The 26,974-nt window shown below is 36.3% G+C and overlaps 1 pseudogene; it reads right to left on the reverse strand.

The window, feature by feature from the left end:
* LOC121217946 (uncharacterized) overlaps nucleotides 1-22,833 on the reverse strand; it is a 45,455-nt pseudogene extending 22,622 nt beyond the window's left edge.
* Between the last annotated feature and the right edge of the window lie 4,141 nt (nucleotides 22,834-26,974).

The raw sequence follows: 26,974 nt of genomic DNA on the forward strand, positions 1-26,974 counted from the left end.
ATGCACCTAACGATACATGCATGGAATGCATTAAAGTTGGTGTGCTGATTTTTAAGTTTTCTATGTGTCCATTCGGCCAAAAGAGATGATTGTTCATTATCCAAAGCTGCCATTTATTTCCTTCACATTGCTAGAAATCTTTTGGCCATTCGGTTCAAGGTGTTCACACTTTAAGGCTCTTCAAAACCGTCCATTCACACCTGATATGGCTGCTCAAGTACTCTCTTTATTATTGGTAATTTTTCAGCAAGAGTTGCCTCTTGAATGCTCATTTAAACCCATTAGCTGAATGTAGCTGCTACATGCATCTCCAAGATCCATTTGCTTAAGGTGGAAGCTTCATAGTTGGTCACAATTCAGCCGAATCTACATTGCCCCATATTCATGAAGTTAAGCTGAATTTTAGTTCAATGTTTGCTTAGAAATTAAGTCTTGAACTTGTCTATTCGGCTACTAGTTGAAAGTCTATAAATAGTTTCTATTTTTCTTGTAAAAGGACTTTTTGACAAATCTCTGAATGAAATATCATTTTAGTGAGGCAATTCACTTTCTTTATTCTTCAAAGCTCAATTGACTTATCTTTACGAGTGGCGTCAATCTGACTTTGTTTCGAACTTATCACCATAAGGTGTGGTGTTCCAACTATAGCGAAGGTTCCTATTTTGCTAAATAGAGGGTCTCGGTTTTATCTACCATTTCTTTCCTTTTCTTTGAAACCTTTGAGCCCGGGTCCTTATTTGTTAATAAGGGTTCGTTCTTGTTTCATTGGAAACCATTTATCCCCATTTTGCTTCCTAATTCATTTAAAACCAATATAACTCATCTTATTGAATTTTGAACTAAATCGACACTACCTAAATTCGATCGGGAACATAATACGACTCATCACATCATCCGAATCGAGCTCGTATCATGCGTGGACTGCCGTGCTATAAACAAAATAACTATCAAGTATCGTCATCCTATACCACGATTGGATGATATGCTTGACGAGCTAAGTGGCGCGAGTTTATTTTCAAAAATCGACCTTAAGAGTGGTTATCACCAAATACGGATGCGTGAGGGAGATGAGTGGAAGACTGCGTTCAAAACGAAGCATGGGCTTTACGAATGGCTCGTTATGCCCTTAGGCTTAACGAACGCCCCAAGCACATTCATGAGGCTTATGAATCACGTTTTAAGACCTTTTATTGGTAGATTTTGCGTAGTATACTTCGACGATATATTGATCTATAGTAAAAATTTGGATGAACATATTTTACATTTAAAATCTGTTTTGGAAGTATTGAGAAAAGAAACCTTGTATGCTAATTTGAAGAAATGTGATTTCTGCACTAACAAGGTTGTGTTTTTAGGTTTTGTTGTTAGCTCAGAGGGTCTTGAAGTCGATCAAGAGAAGATCAAGGCAATCCAAGAATGGCCCCGTCCGACGAATGTCTCCCAAGTCTGAAGTTTCCATGGACTAGCAAGTTTTTACCGTCGATTCGTGCCAAATTTCAGCACCTTAGCTGCACCTTTAACCGGGGTTATTCGTAAGAATTCCAACTTCATTTGGGGAGAGGAACAAGAAAAATCCTTTTTTAAAATTAAAGATTGTCTAACTCATGCACCGTTATTAGCTTTGCCTAACTTTGATAAAACTTTCGAGTTAGAATGTGATGCATCAGGTTTAGGCATTGGAGCTGTGTTGATGCAAGATGGTCGTCCTATTGCCTATTTTAGCGAGAAACTGAATGGTGCTGTCTTAAACTATCCAACATATGACAAGGAGCTCTATTCGTTGATCCGAGCCTTAGAAATGTGGCAACACTATCTTTGGCCCAAGGAATTCGTCATACACACCGATCATGAGTCCTTGAAGTATTTAAAGGGGCAACACAAGTTGAATAAGCGACACGCTAAGTGGGTAGAATTTCTCGAATCTTTTCCCTACGTTATTAAATATAAGAAAGGTAAGGAAAACGTAGTGGCTGATGCACTATCTCGAAGGTATGCGTTGCTAAATATTTTGGATGCTAAGTTAATGGGGTTTGTATTTCTTAAAGATTTATATGTCAACGATGCTGACTTTGGTGAATTCTTTAGATTATGTGCCAAGGGAGCCTACGAGAAGTACTATCGACATGATGGGTACTTATTCCGAGAAGGAAAGCTTTGTATACCCCAAGGTTCCGTACGAGAAGTGTTGATCGAAGAAGCCCATAGCGGAGGATTAATGGGGCACTGATACGAGTCACAAAAGCCCAAATTCTTGAAGGCGAGGCCCAATAAGCAAATTCCCAGCCCAATCAAGAAATCCATCCATACTTAGTTGAAAATCAGGCCAAATTGTCAAAGTGGCCCAAGTTGTAAAGTTTTATTTTTATTTTTATTTTTTTTATTTATTTACTTAGTTTAAATTTTTATGTCAATATTCAGTCCAAGAGTCCCAGATAAAATGACCTTTGACCGAATTTCCATATTAAAATAATTAGGAGTTTTTTTTTAGTTTTAGTTTTAGTGTTCTAATTAAATTAGGAAAACATTTGAAAGGCCTACTTATATGGCTTGGCCAGCCACCCTACATTACATTACAATTACATTGAAAATTTCAGATTTGATTTGAGTGAAAATTCTCTTTGAGTTCTTCAAGGATTTTCTCTTGAGTTTTTTTAGAAGTTGTTTTAACAATCTTTTTGATTGTGGGAGCCATCTTCAACCTTCTTCTTGCCATTGATATTCTTTGGAGGGGAGATTAGAGCCGTTTGAAGGGAGTTGTGAGATCTTTCGGGATTTCAAGGCTTCTTAGGACTTATCTTTTAATTTCTTGCTGTCAATTCTTTCTTTATTTCTGCTTGTGCCGAATCTTTATCTAATTTATTTTTTGTTCTTATTGTGTTTTCAGCCTTTTTCTATCTTAAGGAATTAGCCCAAAAATCCCCAATTTCTAGGGTTCTTGCCGATTCATCCATACTCTTTTTGGGAGAAATTAGATTGCCGAAATTTGGGGAAAACTATCTGGGTGTTCAATTGGGCAGAATCGCAATCTCTTCTAGGGTTTCAAGATTCCTTATTAACACTTATTTCTATTCTCTATTTGATTCTTTACTGTTTTGGGGATTTTATTTCAGATCTGAAAATTCAAAAATCTAATCTTTTAATTTTCTGTTTCGTTTCAGATCTAATTGTTTAGGGTTTTCGTAGGAGTTTCTCGTGACTTGGCAACTCGATCTTGGTCCGCGCGTAACCCCGTATCATTTGGTATCAGATTTTGGGCGTTTTGGGTGTTCTTGGTTGATTTCTAAACTTATCTCTATTTTTTAAATTATAAACAGCAGTTTTACCCAGAAAAATTTTCGAAAAAAAATTCATTTGAGTGGGTAAACGTTTTCTGATTGATCTGAAATTTTACATACATATTTTTGGCACGTTTATTGAATATAAAAAATATTTCCCGCAAAAAAATAAGTCGAAAAAGTCAAAAAATTGAAAAAAGATGAAATCCAATAAAAAATTAAAAAAATATTCAGCGGGTTGAATTTGGTGCCCAAATTTTCCAGATCAAAATTCAATATTTGAAGACATTCCAGATTTAATTTTGTGATTTTTTGAGATCGGGAACACCTCGAACGAAGTTGTCAAGTTACTCCGCAGTTTTTCGGGTTTTCTGTTTTCAACAATTTTTATTGATTCTTAGCTGTAGGTTTTCATTTGTTTGCTTTTTATTATCCCTTTACAATATCTAACACCTTCTTGTTTTTTGTGTTAGTAGGATTTAAACGTGTGCCCAATTCTTCCTCGGTGCAACACGAATCAATTGGTGTCTCGTCAGTTTTTGGCATCCTAGTGCAAATTAGGATTCTTTGGTAGTTTGGTTCACACTCTCTAATTGGTTGATATAAACTCTGATAAAGAACTCACAAGATTGAATTCGACCTCATTGAGAATTTGATTTTTCTTTTTGAGTGATTAATGGTGAGGTTTGCTAACTTTTATTTTTGAGTGTTGAGTGTTTATTTTTTACAGGTTTTGAAGATGTCTAAAGGTGATAATAATGATGACTTATGAAAGTCCAACAACAGTTAGACGGTCATACTGCTGCAATCACACAAATAAATGCTACACTTCAAGCATTGAATACTACTTTGAATGAGGTACGAGTGAATCAAAAACATCAATATCGAGATCCAATTAAGGAAGATAGGGATAACCAGCCGCATAGGTGCAACCCTCAACGTGTCCCTAGAATGGATGATGATTGTCATGATCATGGACAATCATCTTTGGCAAAACCAAAGAGCGAGCAGCAACGAGAACATCTCTTTCATACTCGCTGCCACGTACAAGGTAAGCTTTGTAGAGTTATTATTGATGGTGAAAGTTGCTCGAACATAGCTAGCACGACGATGGTGGAAAAGCTTTGCTTAACCACTACCAAGCATCCACAACCTTATCAACTACAAGGGCTTAGCAACGAAGGCCAATTTAGGGTCACTCAACAAGTGCGCATCCCTTTTCTATCGGTAAGTATCAAGACGAAGTTGTGTGCGACGTAATGCCTATTCAAGCCTGCCATTTGTTGCTAGGAGAACCGTGGCAACTAGATCGAAAAGTCACTCACGATGGTCGTACCAATAGGTATTCTTTCAAGCATCAAGGAAAGAAACTCACCTTAGTGCCGCTCACTCTGGAACAAGTCCATGAGGACCAAATCAAACTGAAAAATTCTGTTAAAACAAGTGAGGATAAAGAAAAAGAGAATGAAAAAGAGCAAAAAGAGATTGAGAGTGAAAAAGAAATCGAAGAAAGAAGAGAAAATGAATTAGAAAAAGAAACAAAAGAAAAAGACGTGGAAAGGGTAGTGAGGAATGTTTCCACTAACCAAGATATGAATTTTTCTTGTGTTGCTACTTTTCAGGTTCCTGAAAGATCGAAAGATAACTTTCAACTTCAATACCTCTCAAATGAAAGACGCTTTCATACGATCAACTTAAGCAAAGATGAAATCACACTACATGATCCCGAAGGTAAGCGAGGTAAGGAAATTTTAGAAACCGAGTCCAGTGCAGATTTGAAAATTATTGATAAAACTTTTGGTGACTTAGTTCTTAAAAGGTCCCCTCATTTTGATCCGATTAATTGTTACTCTTCGATTGTGATTGATAAAGTCATTACGAAAAGAAGCGTGATTTGTTATTCTCTTGATTTACCTTGTGTAAAATCCTCGAATTTGTCCAAATCTGTTTTGGAGAATAAGGTAACGAAATTTTCCAAATTTGTTTTCAATTTATATTCGTGCCTTAAACAGTTTATGTGGTTGTACATGAAGTTTGAGTTCCATTTGACAAAGGTTAACTCAACAACGGAGATTCGACTACACTATGCCCCCGATGAGCGAAGGTTTGTTTTAAATGAAAAAGGTAAAATCAACCCTTATTCTTCTGCTTATCGAGGTAAGATGCTTGAAACCTTTGAAACACTTTTGTACTCCTCGGATAGTGATAAAGATCGTGTTGATGAACACTTAGATCGAAACGTGCTTGACTGTCCTATTTTATTTATTGATGATCTATTTGTTTTGATGGTTGATAAAAAGATTCTTGTTTTTGATAATGCATGTGTGAGTGAATTTATAGACCGTCGATTAATGCATGGTATGATTATGCAACTCTGTGAACCATGTGAATCTTTTCAAATACCTACTTGTGACGATTATGTTTACCATTTGATTTATTACTCGCAATTTATTCATGGTTTTTGGGAACAATGTGAGACGACTGAATGCCTTAAAACATGTCCATCTTTGTTTCAAATATTTGACGAGGCAGTGGTGAGTAAGTTAGATTGTTTGCATGGTAATCTGAATCTGTCCATTCACATGCGTTATACCTGTTCTATTATGCTTATGATTGGACTACAAGCTTATTTCCGTTGCTATTTACTATCTCATGGCTATTCTTCTCAGTGGACTCAATTGCCATTAGTCCCGTTCGATAGAGGAAAGTCGAGTTCATTTGATTTTTCAGATTCGAGGATGAATCTTTTTGAGGAAGGGGGGAATGATACGAGTCACAAAAGCCCAAATTCTTGAAGGCGAGGCCCAATAAGCAAATTCCCAGCCCAATCAAGAAATCCATCCATACTTAGTTGAAAATCAGGCCAAATTGTCAAAGTGGCCCAAGTTGTAAAGTTTTATTTTTATTTTTATTTTTATTTATTTATTTATTTATTTACTTAGTTTAAATTTTTATGTCAATATTCAGTCCAAGAGTCCCAGATAAAATGACCTTTGACCGAATTTCCATATTAAAATAATTAGGAGTTTTTTTTATTTTAGTTTTCTAATTAGATTAGGACTAGTTATAAGGCCTATTTAAAGGCATGGCTGTCCACCTTGTTAAACACTTATCATTATTATTAAAATTTCAGATTTGTTGAGAGCAGAATTTTCTTTGAGTTTTCTCCAAGATTTCTCTCTTGAGTTTTCTTTAGAAGTTGTTTTAACAATCTTTTTGATTGTGGGAGCCATCTTCAACCTTCTTCTTGCCATTGATATTCTTTGGAGGGGAGATTAGAGCCGTTTGAAGGGAGTTGTGAGATCTTTCGAGATTTCAAGGCTTCTTAGGACTTATATTTTAATTTCTTACTGTCAATTCTTTCTTTATTTCTACTTGTGCTGAATCATTATCTAATCTATTTTCTGTTCTTATTGTGTTTTCAGCCTTTTTCTATCTTAAGGAATCAGCCCAAAAATCCCCAATTTCTAGGGTTTTTCCATACTCTTTTTGGGTGAAATTAGATTGTCGAAATTTGGGGAAAACTATCTTGGTGTTCACTTGGGCAGAATCACAATCTCCTTGAGGGTTTCAAGAACCCTAACACTTATTTCTATTCTCAATTTGATTCTTTGCTGATTTGGGGATTTTATTTCAGATCTGAAAATTCAAAAATCTAATCTTTTAATTTTCTGTTTCGTTTCAGATCTAATTGTTTAGGGTTTTCGTAGGAGTTTCTCGTGACTTGGCAACTCGATCTTGGTCCGCGCGTAACCCCGTATCAGGCACTTTGGTGTTGCTAAGACATTAGCTACATTGCACGAACATTTCTTTTGGCCCAAGATGCGACGAGATGTCGAACGATTTTGTAATAGATGCATTGCGTGCAAACGGGATAAGTCACGAATTAAGCCCCACGGTTTGTATAAGCCATTACCTATTCCCGAAACCCCTTGGTCTGATATCTCCATGGATTTCGTGCTAGGTTTACCTAGGAGTAAGAATGGCCGAGATTCAATATTTGTGGTTGTAGATAGGTTCTCAAAAATGGCCCATTTTATAGCATGTTATAAAACTATGCCGTTAATATTGCTAACTTATTTTTCAAAGAGGTGGTCAGGTTGCATGGCATGCCTAGAACGATCGTGTCCGACCGAGACGCAAAATTCCTTAGCCATTTTTGGAGGACACTATGGGGGCGTCTTGGAACGAAGTTGCTGTTTTCAACCACTTGCCATCCGCAAACGGACGGCCAAACCGAAGTGGTCAACCGGATTCTGTCTACATTGCTTCGAGCTATTATTCGGAAGAATGTGAAGGCTTGGGAAGAATGCTTACCACATGTGGAGTTTGCGTATAATCGAGTTGTTCATTCAGCTACCAAATTTTCTCCTTTTGAAATTGTCTATGGTTTCAATCCATTAACTCCACTTGATTTATTGCCATTGCCTTCTAATCAACTTGTTCATGTAGATGGGAAGCTCAAAGCTGATTTCGTCAAGCAATTGCACCAACGGGTTTGAGACAATATTGAGGCCAAGACCAAGAACTATGAGCAACATGCTAACAAAGGTCGTAAGCGAGTTGTGTTCGAACCGGGAGATTGGGTTTGGTTGCATATGCGCAAGGAGAGATTTCCTATGCAAAGGCGATCCAAACTTCTTCCGAGAGGGGATGGACCGTTTCAAGTCCTTGAGCGAATTAATGATAACTCCTATAAATTGGACTTGCCTGGTGAATATAATGTTAGCGCGACTTTTAACGTTTCTGATTTGTCTCCGTTTGATGCAGATTCCGATTTGAGGGCAAATCGTTCTGAAGAGGAGGGGAATGATGTGAGCTTGCCTACGAACCAAATGGAGAACGAACAAGAAGCCATTAAGCTGCCCATTGGTCCAATAACGCGAGCTAGAGCTAAACGATTCAAAGATGCTATTTTAGCAATGGTGGAACGGGTTGAGGAAAATGATAGCAAGGAGTTTAAAAACGAGCTGAACATATTCAACTTCTTTGAAGCTGAATTTCGTTCTAGCTAATTAATTTGCTGCTGGAATTTTAGACCATTTAAATAAGCATTTAAATAAGTTTCATTACAGCTTTTAAATATGTCTTAATTTATTACAAGTGTTTAATATGTTGATTTGGTTGAATTAAAGGTGTCTAGATGTCATTTAATTTGTTTGAATATATTACATGAATTAACTATGTTCAGCCGAATTAATGTGTCTTGTTTAGTACATATTTAATTCGGCTTAATGTTAATTAGTATGTTCATATTATGTTCAGCTGAATTGAGTTAAATTAATGAGGTTCATTTGTTTTATTTAGGTTCAGCCGAATGTGGAAGATGCATGGGAAGGTTGGCTGAATGTGGTGTGCAAGATGCATGCATGTTGGATTCAATGCACCTAATGATACATGCATGAACTACATTAAAAATGGTGTGCTGATTATTGAAGTTCTCTAAGTGACCATTCGGCTAAAGAGATAGTTTTTCAAGCTGCCATTATTTCCTTCACATTGCTGGATACATTTTGGCCATTCGGTTCTTGGTGTTCACATTTTAAGGCTCTTCAAAACCGTCCATTCACACCTAATGTGGCTGTTCAAGTGCCCTCTTTATTATTGATAATTTTTCAGCAAGAGTTGCCTTTTGAATGATCAATTAAGCTCATCAGCTGAATGTAGCTGCTACATGCATTCCCAAGATTCATTTGCTTAATATGGAAGCTTCATGTATGGTCACCATTCAGCCGAACCTACATTGGCCATTTTTGTTCAATGTTTGCTTAGAAACTAAGTCTAGAATATGTCCATTCGGCTATTAGGCATTAGGCTATAAATAGTTACTCATTTTCTTGTAAAAGGACTTTTGACAAATTTCTGAATGAAATATCATTTTAGTGAGGCAATTCACTCTCTTTATTCTCCAAAGCTCAAATTGACTTATCTTCAACAAGTGGCGCCAATCTGACTTTGTTTCGAACTTATCACCATTGGTGTGGCGTTCTTCATACTGTAGGTTCCTATTTTGCTAAATAGAGGGTCTCGGTTTTATCCCAAAATCCTTTCTTTCTTTGAAACCTTAAGCCCCGGGTCCTTATTTGCTAATAAGGGTTCGACTTGTTTTCATTGAAATATCCAGCAAACAACATTCCATCAAACTCCCTCGTTTTCCAAAGCCATTTAATTTTAAACACCAAGACTTGAATTTATTTCAAGGCCGACACTACCTAATTTTGATCGGGAAATATTACGACTCGTTATTTCATACGAAACGAGCTCGTATTAGTTCAAAAAGGTCAAGAGTGAAACCAACACTAAAGAAAAGTGTCGACCCGAAACTTATAGGACCAAATTGAGTTGGAAATGGTTGATAAGGACCTTGACCCGATACTTAGTAAAGTATGAACCAAAGGTATCAAAGGTGAACGCCACACTCGGGTTTAGGGAGTGATAAGTTCGAAAGAAAGACTCAGAAAGACGCCACTAGAAGCTAGATAAGTCTTACGGGTCCCGAACGAAATTTGAGAGAAAATGCCTCACAAATTTGGCAGCAATTCGTTACTTAAAAATGTCAAAAAGTCCTTTACAAAATGAAATTTCAGCTATTTATAATCAGCAACTAAGTTAGCCGGATAGTCACATACATTTTCTTAAAAACTAAGCTAATGAATTCTTCAATGGCTTGGCTAGGTTCGGCTGAACTTGGAAAGCTTCTAGAATTCACATTGAACCTTGGACAACTTGAATGGTGCATGGAGGGCTAGATTCGGTCAATGTGCATAAATAAGCTCATTTAATTTGTAGCTTTTGCTGAAAAGTGACCAGCCATTAAAGGGATTTGAATGGCCAAATGAAGTGTGAACACTCGGTTTCAAAGAGTCTTTGTGTGTGAACATTCCAAAACCGAAAAGCCAAGAGTGTGAACTTCATGTGTGAACGGCATTATGCTGGTTCTTGAATCATTTAAAATCAGCTGAACATTCCTCATGCATGTAACGCCACATTCATTGAACCTATGATGCATGCACCTAGCTTAAATGCTTCCACCCACATTCGGCCAACCTACACAACATGAACAAATGAATTTAGTTGATCATTATTCAGCTGAATCATATTAAAAACGAAATTTAGACAACATTAATCCAAATAATTAAAACAAAACTCAATTAATTAAACTAAGTCTAATTAATTCAGTTTGGACAAGACACATTAAAACATGTATTAAGACTTATTTATGAGCTGTAGGAATTTAATTTGACTTAATAACATATAAGAAAACACAATTAATCATGCATAATTAAGTTTGACCAGATTTAAGACCAATTTAATAACGAAAATTAATTAAGCTTGTAAATAACTAATTTAACTAACTCAATTAATTATTTCAGCTACTATATGATTGACTAAGTTATTTTGAGCTAATTTTGAGCTGGTTCGAATTTAATGAGCTGAAGTGGAGCTTAATTCAGCTCGTAACAAAGTGCAAGGAAGGCTCATCGAGTTTGTCCAAGCTTCATCAATGCGTCCAACCAAAGTCTCGCCCCAAACTTGATCTACTAAGGCCGAAACAGCCTCCTTGAATTGTTTAGCTCGTGATCGGGTGATTGGACCTTGAGGCAGCTCCAAAGGCTCCTTGCTCGAGCTAGGTTGGACTTGAGGCGTGGCTGTATCATAAGGTCGTGGATGCTTGGTAGTGGTTAAGCAAAGCTTTACCACCATCGTCGTGCTGGCTACGTTCGAGCAACTTTCACCATCAATAATAACTGTACAAAGCTTACCTTGTACATGGCAGCGAGTATGAAAGAGATGTTCTCGTTGCTGCTCGCTCTTTGGTTTTGCAAAAGAGGGTTGTCCACGATCATGAAGATCATAATCAGTTCTAGGGACACGCCGAGGAGCGCGCCTATGAGCAGGAGGCTGGTTATCCACATCGTCTTTAATTTGATCTCGATATTGAGGCTCTTGATTCAACCACACCTTATTGATAGTAGCAGTCAACGCTCGAAGTGCAGCAGCCTGTTCGTCCAACTATTGTTGGAATCTTTTAAATATGACCTCATTATTATCACCTTTAGACATTTTCAAAAACCTGTAAAAAATAAATACTCAACACTCAAAAATAAAAGTTAGCAAACCTCACCGTTAATCACTCAAAAAGAAAATTCAAATTCTCAATGAGGTAGAATTCAATCTTGTGAGTTCTTTATTAGAGTTTATATCAACCAATTAGATAGTGTGAACCAAACTACCAAAGAATCCTAATTTGCACTAGGATGCCAAAAACGGACGAGACACCAACTGATTTGTGTTGCACCAAGGAAGAATTGTGCACACTTTAAAAATCCTACTAACACAAGAAACAAGAAGGTGTTAGATAGTGTAAAGGAAAAATAAAGGCAAACAAATGAAAACCTACAGCTAAGAATCAATAAAAATTGCTGAAAACAGAAAACCCGAAAAACTGCGGAGTAACTTGACAACTTCGTTCGAGGTGTTCCCAATCTCCAAAAATCACGAAATTAAATCTGAAGTGTCCTTATATATTGAATTTTTGATCTGGAAATTTTGGGCACCAAATTCAACCCGCTGAGTCTTTTTTTAAATTTTTATTGAATTTCGTCTTTTTTTATTTTTTTGACTTTTTTGACTGATTTTTTTGTGGGAATAATTTTTTTATATTCAATAACAGTGCCAAAAACATGTATGTCAAATTTCAGATCAATCGGACAACGTTTACCCACTCAAATGAATTTTTTTTGAACAATTTTTCTGGGTAAAACTGCTGTTTATGCTTTAAAAAATAGAGATCAGTTTAGAAATCAACCAAGAACACCCAAAACGCCCAAAATCTGATACCAAATGATACAGGGTTGCGCGCGGACCAAGATCGAGTTGCCAAGTCACGGGAAACTCCTACGAAAGCTCTAAACGAACAGATCTGAAATCAAACAAAGAACGAGATTAAATCTGGAAAATTAAAATCTGGAATAAGAACCCTAAAAATCAGCAAGATCTAATCAAGGAACGAAACACTTATGAAAGAGGTTTCTTGAAACAAATAACACGAAATTGATTCCCAAGAATGAACTCCCACAAGCCGAATCTGTCAAAGAACACCAAATCAGCAAACAAATTAGATCGACCAGAATTTCTTGAAACAAATTAGGGTTTATGCGTCAATGAGAAAGAAAGAAATTGAAGGCATAAAACGGCTATTGAGGCTGAGAAAGCGAGGGCGATCTGCTCAATTGACCACCACAAAAGTTTCCCCTAAGTTTCCACAACCAAATTCACCCAAGAAGAATAAGTGTGCATTCGGCAAGAACCCTAGAATTTGGGGATTTAGGGCTGATTGTCGAACTCCAGCAAAAAGTGAAATTGATCAATTTTTTAAGATAAACGAGGGCTGGAAACACAAATAAAACAGCAAATAGATTAGAATTGAGATTCGGCACAAGTAGAATTAAATAAAAGAAATTGAACAGCAAAAATTAAAGGATAAGTCCTAAAGATCCTTGAAATCCCAAAAGATTTCACAAATCTCTTCAAACGGCTCTAATCTCCCCTCCAAAGAATATCGATGGCAAGAAGAAGGTTGAAGATGGCTCCCACAATCAAAAGATTGTTAAAACAACTTCTAAAGAAAGCTCAAGAGAGAATTCTTGGAGAAAACCCCAAAGAAAATTCTGCACTCAACAAATCTGAAATTTGATAGAAAAAATAATAATAAGATGTTTTTACAAAGGGTGGCTGGCCAATGTTTATATAGGCTTCCAACAAATCCTAATCTCACAAGTAACTAATAAAAAATTAAACCTAATTAATAAAATAACAAGGTAAATTCGGCCATGCACTTATATGGGCTGTTTTGGGCCGAATTTTACATGTAATGCTCCTAAAGATTAAAAAATTAAATTAAATAAGTAAGATGTTTACAAATTGGGCCCTTTGACATTTTGGCCTGATTTTCAACTAAGTATGAAGAAATTTCTTGATTGGGCTGGATTTTGGTTATTGGGCCTCGCCTTCAAGAATTTGGGCTTGTGATCCATCTCCTTCCGAAATTAGGTCGTTGATGCTCGTAACGGAGATCCAATGCATGTTGGCTGCAAGATTTGGTTTCTTGGACCAAGATTTCCAAGATTTGAAATCTTGATTTTCTTGATTCTTGAAATCTCTTCGAACAGCATAATTGGGCCAAGATTCGGTTTCTTGATTTTCTTGAAAACAAGAAAGTGAATCTTGATTTTCTTGATTTGAGCCCATCACCTTCTTGAGCTTGGGTTGGGCCTTTGTGACTCGTATCATTCCCCCCTTCCTCAAAAAGATTCGTCCTCGAATCTGAAAAATCAAATGAACTCGACTTTCCTCTATCGAACGGGACTAATGGCAATTGAGTCCACTGAAAAGAATAGCCATGAGATAGTAAATAGCAACGGAAACAAGCTTGTAGTCCAATCATAAGCATAACAGAACAGGTATAACGCATGTGAATGGACAGATTCAGATTACCATGCAAACAATCTAATTTACTCGCCACTGCCTCGTCAAAAGATGGACATGTTTTAAGGCATTCAGTCGTCTCAAATTGTTCCCACAAACCATGAATAAATTGCGAGTAATAAATCAAATGGTAAACATAATCGTCACAAGTAGGTATTTGAAAAGATTCACATGGTTCACATAGTTGCATAATCATACCATGCATTAATCGACGGTCTATAGATTCACTCACACATGCATTATCAAAAACAAGAATCTTTTTATCAACCATCAAAACAGATAGATCATCAATAAATAAAATAGGACAGTCAAGCACGTTTCGATCTAATTGTTCATCAACATGATCTTTATCACTATCTGAGGAGTACAAAAGTGTTTCAAAGGTTTCAAGCATCTTACCTTGATAAGCAAAAGAATAAGGGTCGATTTTACCTTTTTCATTTAAAACAAACCTTCGCTCACGGGGGCATAGTGTAGTCGAATCTCCGTTGTTGAGTTAACCTTTGTCAAATGGAACTCAGACTTCATGTACAACCACATAAACTGTTTAAGGCACGAATATAAATTGAAAACAAATTTGGAAAATTTCGTTACCTTATTCTCCAAAACGGATTTGGACAAATTCGAGGATTTTACACAAGGTAAATCAAGAGAATAACAAATCATGTTTCTTTTCATAATGACTTTATCAACCACAATCGAAGAGTAACAATTAATCGGATCAAAATGAGGGGATCTTTTAAGAACTAAGTCACCAAAAGTTTTATCAATAATTTTCAAATCTACACTGGACTCGGTTTCTAAAATTTCCTTACCTCGCTTACCTTCGGGATCATGTAGTGTGATTTCATCTTTGCCTAAGTTGATCGTATTAAAGCGTCTTTCATTTGAGAGGTATTGAAGTTGAAAGTTATCTTTCGGTCTTTCGGGAACCTGAAAAGTAGCAACACAAGAAAAATTCATATCTTGGTTAGTGAAAACATTCCTCACTTTCTTTTTCCTCTCCACTTTTTACTTGTTTTTGTTTCTTTTCATTTTCTCTCGCATTTTTAGTCTTTTCTCTCTATTTTTCCTTAATTTTCTCTTTTGCACTCTTTTCTTTTTCTCTCGCTTATTCCACTGAAAGTTTAAGTTTTTGTTGATCCTCGTACACTTGCTTCGGAGTGAGGGGTGCAAGTGTCACATTCTTGCCAAGATGTTTGAAGGAGTATCTATTAGTGTAACCATCATGCATCACCCGTCGGTCGAACTGCCATGGTCGTCCTAGAAGTAAATGGCCCGCGTGCATCGGCACTACATCGCATAATACTTCATCAGAATACTTCCCGATGCTAAAGGACACTAGGACTTGTTTTGTCACTTTGAGTTCACCGCCATCGTTAAGCCACTGAAGCTTGTATGGATTCGGGTGCTTGGTGGTTGACAGCCCTAACTTTTCTTCCATGAGGGTGCTTGCCACGTTTGTGCAACTCCCTCCATCGATTATGATGCTAACACTTTCCCTTGCACTTGACATCTCGAATGAAAAATGTTCTCACGTTGTTGTTCGTCCTCCACACTTTGAAGACTTAGTGATGCAATCCCGGTCACATCATGTTTCGGTACATCTCGACGACATCGAGATTGGCCTAAAATCGAGGGGCCCAAGTGGAAAATGAGACCTTTAAATTCATTTATGCTGTTGGAATAAAGACTTGATTTATCTTAGTTACTTTAGTCTTTAATTATGTCTTATTTATTAGATACATATTTTAATTATGACATGCATTATGTGTTCTGCATTTAATAAAGTCATACATTATGTGACTCCGATGTTAGTTTAAGTCAGCTTCATTAAATTAAGTCTTGCATTAAGTAACTCATTTTTTCATTTAGTTTACATTTTAAACCATGCATTTAAGCATCTTAGTTTAATAAATGAGTTGCTGGACATTTATTCAACTCATCTTAGTTTAATTAATAATTGTTTTTGTTGAACTTTATTTAATAGTTGCTTCTTTAAATAATCTAGTTCCTAGGATAATTTATTGATGCATGAATTAAGTTCATTTAATAATGCTTCTCTTAATTAAACTTGTTGCTGGAATAAATGATGCATAAGTGTTAGTTCATTTATTTAAGTTAGTTGTTAATTTGTTTTAAGCTTAATAAATGAATAAATGTGACGGTTACATGTGTTAATTGCAGGTGACTTTTTAGCTCCCATCTATTATTATTAAAGGCTGTTATGCATTCAATAAGGTGACTTTTCAAGAGATTTCAGTTACAAAAGAGAGGGTTGTTACAAAGAGGCTTTAAATATCATTAAGAAGTTGTTTCTGTCAATTAAAGGAGAGCATTATTCTTCTTTAAATTAGGCAGCAACTTTGTTTCATCTTCCATAACCGTTTGCTTCATGAATAATCACTACATGCATTCAATTCTCCATCAAAGAAGCTGGTGTCTTTTCGGTTGCTCATGGAGACTTCAAAAGACTTTGAAAGCAACTTAATTGAAGAAGTAAATCAAATTGAAGGCTGGAGTTACTTGGAATAGAATTTCTATAGTTGTGACTTTTCATTAGGCCTCATTATTAGCTTCATTAAAAGTGACCTTTCAGCTAGCTTTCCTTTTGACACTATAAATTCATGTAACCAGCCTTTTGAAGGGAGACTACTTTTTTTGGAATATTTTTGTTAATGATATTCTGCCAAATTTGTGAGGCAAACTTTTCTCTGTTTTCGTTCAAAGATTTGTTGGCTACCTAGTGTTCTAGTTGTGTCATCCATTTTCTTCATTGAAAATCGAACTTATCAGTACTCGTAGTGTGGCGTTCAAACATACCAAGGTTCCTACTTTGCTAAGTAGCGGGTCGAGGTTCTAATATTCTCCATTTGACCACCTTGAAAACTTATAAACATTTGGGTCAATATTTTCTAATATTGGTTCGTGTCTGTTTTCGAGATCATTTTCATTTCCATTCCAGTCCATCTTTTCATTTCATTATAACCAAACCTACAAAAACTTTATATCCATAAATCCATCTACATAAACTTTATATCCATAAACCCATCTTTGAATCCTTTTACATAGCTTTCGCCATTATTTACGTTAAAAGATTCTTTTGAACAAATCGAACACTACTTCTTCGTAGACGATCGGGCAAACTCACATATGACTCGACTCACCTCGAGGCGGATGTATCATTTGGTATCAGAGCTACAAAAATGAGGAGTACGAGCATTCAAAATTACTCCAGGAATAGTCTGTGACTCATCAAGTAAGTTTAAAAAAAACGAAAAAAATGAAAAAAATTTCAAACAAAAATTCTGAAAAAAAAAATAAAATCTGAAAATTTGAACATAGTTTTACTTCTTCTCCATTTTTCAATCCTAAAACCTTTACCCTCTCATCCACTTCTATCCTTGACCTTTTCGCCACACTATACCCGAATTATTCTCTTTCTTGTAAGCCTACCCAGTTGTAAATCACATCATCCCTTGTTACCCATTTGAAACCGACCACCTAGACTAAGGTTAAGCCTTGGTGAATCTGCTTACAAAATCACGAGAAAGGTAAAGAGAGGTAAAAGGCACGAGTGTTGTGAGAGCATTAGAGTGTTGAAAAAGCCGATCTTGAGTGCAAACACGAGTGTGAGTGCCATTCAAATTTTATTGTGAGTGACTAGTGAGGTTTGTGGTAAGGTATTCATTTTCTGTTTTGTTTTATTCATTTTTCTTTTCATCTATTAATCATGTCTCGAGAAGAGTTTTCAGCCTTTGAATTTCAATATTTATTGAAAGAGATGGAGTTCATGCTCGATCAAAAAATCAAGCCTGTCCAAGAAAAGCTAGACCATCGAGCAAGAGTTCAACGAAAGCAAATTGTTCCAAGTCAGAAAAAGCAGTCAAGAACATCACGGAGACATACATCTGATGACTACTCGAGAAGAGATTTCTATCGTGATACCTATTCGACAAGAAATTCGAGTAGAAAGAAAGAAAGCTTCGAGTCTAAGGTCTTTCGAGATAACGAACGAGGGAGCCCAAGTAACTCTTCGTATGCATCCACGAAGACTCATTCTCGAAGAATTGATCGTGAACTCTATCTAAATGATTTCACATTTTTCGAACAAAATACTTATCATGCTGATTCACTTGTATTATCTTCAGTTGTAAAGAAAAAATGAGAGAAAAAGAAATGAAAGAAAGGCAAGAGGCGAGTAAGAGAGAAAATGAGAGATTCTTGAAAGAGATTGAGAAAGTCATTGAAAAAGCCGTTGAAAAAGAAAAAGAACAAAAAGAGAGAGAAAGAAAAGAGAGGCAAAAGATGATCATGAGAGAAAATGAGTGGATTCTAAAAGAAATCAAGAGAAGCGAAAAAGAAAAAGAGTGTGTGCAAGAAAGTAAAGTTGAAAAAGAGAGTGAGCAAAAAGAAAGCGTGGAAGAAACAATTGTTCTTGAAGAAAAAGAAATGAAAGAAAAAGTTGATAGAGGGCAAGAAAAAGAGAGTGTTGTTTCCACTAACCAATCTGTGAATTCTTCTCGTCTTACCTCTTCTTTTCAGGTTCCTAACAATCCGTGTGACGAACTTCAACTTCAATACTTTCCCGATGAGAGATGCTTTTGTATGATCAGAAAAGGAAAGGTTGAAGATAAAATCCAACCGCAAGTATTCAAAGATAAGGAATCTTTAGAAATCGAGCCACGGCAAACAGGTTTGAAAGTTGTCGGTAAAATTTTCGATGGCTTAATTTATAAAAGATCCCCTTATTTTGATTTAATTAACCCTTATTCTTTGTTTGTGGTTGATAAGTCCATTCTAAGAGGAAGTATGAGGCAGTGTTCTCTTGAGTTGTTTTGTGGTGTAAAACTTGTTGATGACGTCCGATTAAATCGGCAAGCACATAATATCATCTTACATGGAACGATTCTTCACGAAAGACATTTAAGTTGTTTGATTGTGGTGATTATGTGAATCAACTACTGCCTTGTGCAAAATCTTTAAATTTATGCCCATCTGTCCTGATGAATGTAAGGAGTTTGGATTATTTGTTTTTGTATATGCACAAATTCTTTTGGATCAGCATGTTTGAAATCATGACACGCATGAAACCTTTGTTGCATTTTCTAGCAAGTGAACAAACTTATGTGTTTAAACCTAGAATTTGCTATTTTGGTTCGATATGTGAAAAATTCAAGCATTCCAAATTTTGTGCGACCAATTTTTGTTTGATTGATGCTTGGCTTTTGACTAAGGGAGCGAAATTTAAAAATTATGAATACAATATAAAATCATTCCTTGATCATTTTATTTGGCTATCCATAAATTTCTTGTGTCATTTAAAAAGGTAAGGCCAACTCATATTTTTTATCCTGGCATTGTTTCAGCATGTCCCTTAAAGTTGAACATCTACAGTGTCACTAACCCCTTTACTTTTCGTGAAGGTGATACTTTAAGAAACGTGAGTTGTTCTTGTATTTCTCCTACATTTCAGGTTAGTTCAAGTAAAGAGCAACGACTTTACTATCTTTCCGAAGAGAGGAGGTTTACTTGATTGAAAAAGGTACTGCTCAAACCGATCCACATTCATTCATTCATATGGGAAAACAAGGTGAGTTTTCTGAATCTTTTAAGATTCAACCACCCCCTTTGAATGTTGATGGAAACATTGTTGATGTTTTGGTTTCTGAAACGCATTCGTACCTTGATGAGGTTTATTCTTTTTTTTTAGTAATGGATGGTTTGAAAATGATGAGAACATTACTAACAATGGTTGTGTCGTTGATGTGCATTCTTTGATCTATGGAAAAAACACATGTTTAAACAAGGCTGTGCACATAAAACTTGTGATGTATGAGTGTTTTATTTATATGCATGCTCTATTACCAAATTTGAATATCCAACTTGCAAAGGTAAAACTTGTCAATTATTTTGAATTCGGCAATCGATCAAGTGCTCAAGTATGCACCAAGACTTCGAAAAGGAATTCTTCATTCTTGATTCATCATTTTATTACTCCTTGTCTTTATGATGATGATAATATTTTCTTGTGTCAAGCTGTGAATAAAATTTCAGAAAGTTCCTCCTGGTTTAACCTTCATTGTATCACTAACTTGTTTTATTCTTTTGTAAGTGACAATGTGAGGTGGTACCCTCTTAAAGAGGGAGGGCTGATTTGTGATCCTGAGAATTTTTTTGAGAAAATGGCCCGATTTGAGGACAAATCATCTTCAAGAAGAGGGGTATGATGCGATCCCGGTCGCATCATGTTTCGGTACATCTCGACGACATCGAGATTGGCCTAAACTCGAGAGGCCCAAATGCAAAATGAGACCTTTAAATTCATTTATGCTGTTGGAATAAAGACTTGATTTATCTTAGTTACTTTAGTCTTTAATTATGTCTTATTTATTAAATACATATTTTAATTATGACATGCATTATGTGTTCTGCATTTAATAAAGTCATACATTATGTGACTCCGATGTTAGTTTAAGTCAGCTTCATTAAATTAAGTCTTGCATTAAGTAACTCATTTGCTCATTTAGTTTGCATTTTAAACCATGCATTTACGCATCTTAGTTTAATAAATGAGTTGCTGGACATTTATTCAACTCATCTTAGTTTAATTAATAAGTGTTTTTGTTGAACTTTATTTAATAGTTGCTTCTTTAAATAATCTAGTTCCTAGGATAATTTATTGATGCATGAATTTAAGTTCATTTAATAATGCTTCTCTTAATTAAACTTGTTGCTGGAATAAATGATGCATAAGTGTTAGTTCATTTATTTTAAGTTAGTTGTTAATTTGTTTTAAGCTTAATAAATGAATAAATGTGACGGTTACATGTGTTAATTGCAGGTGACTTTTTAGCTCCCATCTATTATTATTAAAGGCTGTTATGCATTCAATAAGGTGACTTTTCAAGAGATTTCAGTTACAAAAGAGAGGGTTGTTACAAAGAGGCTTTAAATATCATTAAGAAGTTGTTTCTATCAATTAAAGGAGAGCATTATTCTTCTTTAAATTAGGCAGCAACTTTGTTTCATCTTCCATAACCGTTTGCTTCATGAATAATCACTACATGCACTCAATTCTCCATCAAAGAAGCTGGTGTCTTTTCGGTTGCTCATGGAGACTTCAAAAGACTTTGAAAGCAACTTAATTGAAGAAGTAAATCAAATTGATGGCTGGAGTTACTTGGAATAGAATTTTTATAGTTGTGACTTTTCATTAGGCCTCATTATTAGCTTCATTAAAAGTGACCTTTCAGCTAGCTTTCCTTTTGACACTATAAATTCATGTAACCAGCCTTTTGAAGGGAGACTACTTTTTTTTGGAATATTTTTGTTAACGATATTCTGCCAAATTTGTGAGGCAAACTTTTCTCTATTTTCGTTCAGAGATTTGTTGGCTACCTAGTGTTCTAGTTGTGTCATCCATTTTCTTCGTTGAAAACCGAACTTATCACTACTCATAGTGTGGCGTTCAAACATACCAAGGTTCCTACATTTCTAAGTAGCGGGTCGAGATTCTCATATTCTCCATCTGACCACCTTGAAAACTTATAAACATTTGGGTCAATATTTTCTAATATTGGTTCGTGTTTGTTTTTTAGATCATTTTCATTTCCATTCCATTCCATCTTTTCGTTTCATTATAACCAAACCTACAAAAACTTTATATCCATAAATCCATCTACATAAACTTCATATCCATAAACCCATCTTTGAATCCTTTTACATAGCTTCCGCCATTATTTACGTTAAAACATCCTTTTGAACAAATCGAACGCTACTTCTTCGTAGACAATCGGGCAAACTCACATACGACTCGACTCACCCCGAGGCGGATCGTATCACTTAGGCTTCACTTGACGACAAGTAACTCACCTTAAACAGGTTGTTCTAAGTCCTCCTCAACTTTGGAATTTGATTCAGGATCGTTCTCTTCCTCGTCCTCCGTTTCAATCTCACCGTCGGCCCTTATCACCATGGTACGTCTATTCGGGCACTGACTCGCTATATGTCCACGACCAAGACACTTGAAGCACTTTATGTCCCTTGAACGGGCGGTGGAACTTTCAGGAGCCTTACCTTTACTTGACTCGGCAATAGGCTTATTCGCCTTAGATATTGTTGAAGAATCCTTCGTTCGATTTGTTGGAAAACCCTTGCTTGTGCTTTGGCCCCATTTAGAAGGATTGGTGTTAGGATAGGCTCGGGTGGTACCTTTTCGCTTCAACTGCTTCTCCACTTTGATAGCCATGTGGACCATGTCCACAACCTCAATGTAATGTTGCAGTTCTACGACATTTGCAATCTCTCGATTAAGTCCCGCTAGAAAGCGAGCCATTGTGGCTTCTCGATCTTCTTGTATATCGGCACGGATCATAGCCACTTCCATTTCTTTATAATAATCTTCCACACTCTTCGTCCCTTGGATGAGATTTTGGAGTTTTTGATGCAACTCCCGATGATAGTAGGATGGAATGAATCGTCGTTGCATAACCGCCTTCATTTCGGTCCAAATGGAAATGGGATGCTCCCCGTTACGCCTCTGACTAGTGGTCAAATGATCCCACCATATCATTGCGTAATTTGAAAACTCAATTGCGGTGAGTTTGACTTTCTTATTTTTAGAGTAGTTATGACATTCGAACACTAGTTCGATTTTTTTCTCCCACTCAAGGTACGCCTCGAGATCAGATTTACCTTGGAAAGGAGGAATGGAGAGTTTGATATTCTTCAAGTCATCATCTTCCTGCCTTCGATCTACTTGTCCACGGTTTCGGGGATGTCTCCTTTCTAGGCTTATGTTAGACTCGTGATCGCTTTCATCTTCACTATTTTCATTAATATCATCATCTTGAACCTTTGGTTGTCTTCGTCGTTGATTGGGCCCTTCACGTCTTTGCCTAGCAACTTCAGGATATTCATCGCGTTGTCTTTGGGCCTCGACTTGGTAGAGTCGATCTTCAAGAGGATTAAGCCTTCGATCAAGTAATCGTTCCATCTCATGCAAAAGGGCTTGCATTTGCAAATTTGGAACGTTTCTAACGGGTTGTCGCCCTTGTTGTTCTTCCATGTTTTGTCCACTATTTTGGGACATCTATTCGTTTAAGATAGCCTCACAAACAAATCCTCTCAATCCGCTCAGAAAGAAAGAAGTTTGATGACACTCACACTCGTGTTTACACTCTTAGTTCGGCTTTTACCTCCCCTCGAATGCGGTCACGCTCTCTTGCCTTTTACCTCTCTTGACTTTTCTCGTAATTTTGTAAGCAGATTCGTTAAGGCTCGGTCCTTGGTCTAGATGGTTGGTTCAAAAGGGATAACAAGTGATTGATGTATTCGATATAGGGTAGGCTAAAGAATAGGGAATTGGGTAAAAAATGTGGCGAATTAGGGAGAGTAGAATAGAAGAAGGGTCGGGAACTATATCAGATCAAAGCTTGACGATCAAATAACAATTGAATTGCATAAATCACTTTTTTTTCGAATTTTTTTTCGAATTTTTTGTAACTTGTATAACTTTTTTTTATTGTACTATATCGACAAACTAAATACAATAAAAACACTTTTGTACACGATTTTCTTTCCTTTGGCTGCATAGATTTTTGTTTTTATAGTAACAATAACAAACTAATCGAAATGAGAAAACTTCGGTATACGAAAAAAAAATTTTCTACTTTTTTTTTCTGAACTTACCTCGGGAATGCTCCGCTTTGAACGTCTAAGCTTCTCATTTTAGGTAGCTCTGATACCAGATGATACGAACCGTCTCGAGAAGAGTCGAGTCATATGTAGATTGCCCGATCGTCTACGAGAAGTTACGTTAGGTTTAGTTGAGTTGAAGGTATGGTCAAAGTAGAAAGAGGGGTACGAATGGAATGGTAGGAACGAAAGGGTAGGAACAAAAGGATATGAACAAATTGGTCGGTTTAGGTTCGACTAAGTAAAGAAGAGAACAGGTTTGGAACTACTAAAGGTACTTTCAAGAACCAATACTGAAATGGTATCGACCCGTTGATTAAGCCTTTTGAGTTCGGTTATAGGTTTGGTAAGGGAAATCTCGACCCACTATCTAACAAGATGGAACCTCGGTATGTTGAATGCCACACTACGAATAGTGATAAGTTCGGGTACGACAAAGAACACGGCTGACACAACTAGAACGCTAGGAACACCAAACGAATCTTTGAACGAAATATAAGAAAAGTTTGCCTCACAATTTCGGCAGCATAACATTAACAAAAGTTTCAAAAAGTCCTTTACATGGAAATTGAACAAGTATTTATAGGCCTAAGTCTAGGTAGCCGATTGGCCTTTCATGCTTACATATTAATTAAAGAAAATTCTAGAAAAATGACCCTTAATGTGCATGTCTAGATTCGGCTATGGTAATAGGAAATGAATGAATCTTCATGCTCAAGAAAACACTAAGTGAATGCATGATGTCCAATGGTCACTTGTGAGGTTCAGCCAACCTTGTTAAATGAAGCAATGTTTGGCCAAAAAGTATGAATTAATTGTGGACACTCCAAGGGCCATCATGTGTGTGAAACCGAATGTTGAAAAGTCTTCTAGTGTGAACAAGGTGAACCGAATAGTCTTTCCATGTGAACATAGGTGTGAACGAATTAAGGAGAGTCATGGGGAAGCTAATTGGCCAAGCTATCTTCATGTATGTGTGAGTGTCCTTTGGCCGAATGGTCACCTTGGAGAATGAAGAGATAGCACACCATACATGAATGGAAACATTCATGAACCTTAAAGACATTGAATATGGTCATACATGCACTTGGCCGAACATGCACCTAAGAGATTCAAGTCCCCCAACCGTCCATGCACCTTCAAAATTCATGCTTGCTTTTAATCTCCATATGTCCATTGCGTTTCTACAAGAAATGTGAACAGAATAAATTCAAACTAATGTGAACACAAATATCAACATTAAATTCGGTTATGACAAATTTAATTATCATCAATAAACACTTTTAAGACATACTTAAGATAACTAATGTGAACTAAATTTAATATGTAGGATATTAATTAACTAATTATTGAACTTATTAATTAAAAATTTAATAGTAGTCAAATGAATTCAAAGTGAACTCCACGAGCTGATGGTTAATTCATGAGCTAAACCCGAGCTGAGCTTAAACTCGTGAGCTGATAATGAGCTGGTCCCGAGCTAATGAACTGGTGTGGAGCAACATGGGAGCTAACTTGAACTGAAGGTGAGCTCGGTGAGCTGAACTGAACTTGTAGAAAAGTTCGGCATGGATTTCCAAAATGGCCACTAACTGGTTCGATTGGTCTAGCATTGACATCATCCCACACATGCTGAACTAAAGCTATAACAGCTTCTTTAAATTGTTTTGCACGAGCCCTTGTGATCGGCCCTTGAGGTAGCACCATCGGATCTTGGCTTGGACTTGACTTATGGGAAACCGTGATCGTATCATACACTTACCCCTTTTCGAACCCCATTTGCTTCTATCAAGCCTATTAAGCCTATCTCTACACTTAAGGCCCTCTTACGAACGACTCTTCTCGAAGACAATCAGGCACACCGTGAATTTGACTCCATCACCCAAGCTGGATCACATCATTTTGTATCAGAGCTTGTAAAACGAGAAGTACTGACATTAGTACCAAGATTGAAATAGGTTCATTGTGAAAAAAATGAAATTAAAAAAATATTTTATCAAGTTGTATTTTCATTTTTCTATTGTAATAGCATTACTTTGAAGTTATAAAAAAAAACTTTGAAATATAAAAAAAATTGTGAAGTGCTTATTTCTCTTCTCTGCTGTTTAATACAATTGTTCCAATCGTCAAAGTGTTCATTTCATCATCTTTGTACCCCCTAAAATGCCACACTACACTGAAAAGAATATTCTTTTTAGCCTACCCTTACACTAATACATTTTACCCTTGTAACCACCTTGAAGCTGACCTCAAAGCACCAAGACGAGTCAAAGAAACAAAATACGAGGTTACGAGAGCAAGTACGAGCGGTAAAAGGCTAGAGAGTGTGAGTGCATTCGAGTGTTGAAAAAGCCTAAAATGAGTGAAAACACGAATGGAGTGCACATCCATTATTTTCTTTTTGAGAGAAATAGTGAGGTTTGTGGTGAGGATTTCATCTTTCTATTTTAATCATTTTTTTTCTAAATCATGTTGCAAAAAGAATTTTTAGAATTTGAATTTCAGTATTTGTTGAAAGAGATGGAGCGCATGCTCGACCGAAATATCAAGCCTATCCAAGAAAAGCGAGATCATCGAGCAAGAACCCAATGAGAGCAAAGTTCACCAAGTCGAGGGATAGATTCAAGACTTTCAAGAAAACAATCGTCCAATGACTATTTGGGAAGAGACCTATATCGTGGATCTTCTTCATCAAAGAATTTGAGACGAAGTCAAACAAGTTTTGAGTCTGAAGCCTATTACGGTGATGAATGAGAAGGCCCAAGTAATTCTTCATATGCGCAAAGTTACCCATCCATGAAGAATCAATCTCGAAGTGATCATCATCATCTGTATGAAGACCTGTCCTCTTATTCTCAGCGAAAGGATTCCCATTTTGATTCTTTCTTGTTATCTTCCTCTTGCAATACTTCCCTAATGTGAGACGCTTCCATTTGATTGAAAAAGGTAAGGTTGATGGTGGAATCCAACCACAAGTGCTTAAAGGTAAGGAATCTTGATGCGATCCTGGTCGCGTCATGTTTCGGTACATCTCGACGACATCGAGATTGGCCTAAACTCGAGGGGCCCAAATGCAAAATGAGACCTTTAAATTCATTTATGTTGTTGGAATAAAGACTTGATTTATCTTAGTTGCTTTAGTCTTTAATTATGTCTTATTTATTAAATACATATTTTAATTATGACATGCATTATGTGTTCTGCATTTAATAAAGTCATACATTATGTGACTCTGATGTTAGTTTAAGTCAGCTTCATTAAATTAAGTCTTGCATTAAGTAACTCATTTGTTCATTTAGTTTGCATTTTAAACCATGCATTTACGCATCTTAGTTTAATAAATGAGTTGCTGGACATTTATTCAACTCATCTTAGTTTAATTAATAAGTGTTTTTGTTGAACTTTATTTAATAGTTGCTTCTTTAAATAATCTAGTTCCTAGGATAATTTATTGATGCATGAATTTAAGTTCATTTAATAATGTTTCTCTTAGTTAAACTTGTTGCTGGAAT

This window comes from Gossypium hirsutum, chromosome A03 (genome assembly GCF_007990345.1).
Source record: "Gossypium hirsutum isolate 1008001.06 chromosome A03, Gossypium_hirsutum_v2.1, whole genome shotgun sequence".
In the NCBI taxonomy this organism is placed as follows: Eukaryota; Viridiplantae; Streptophyta; class Magnoliopsida; order Malvales; family Malvaceae; genus Gossypium; species Gossypium hirsutum.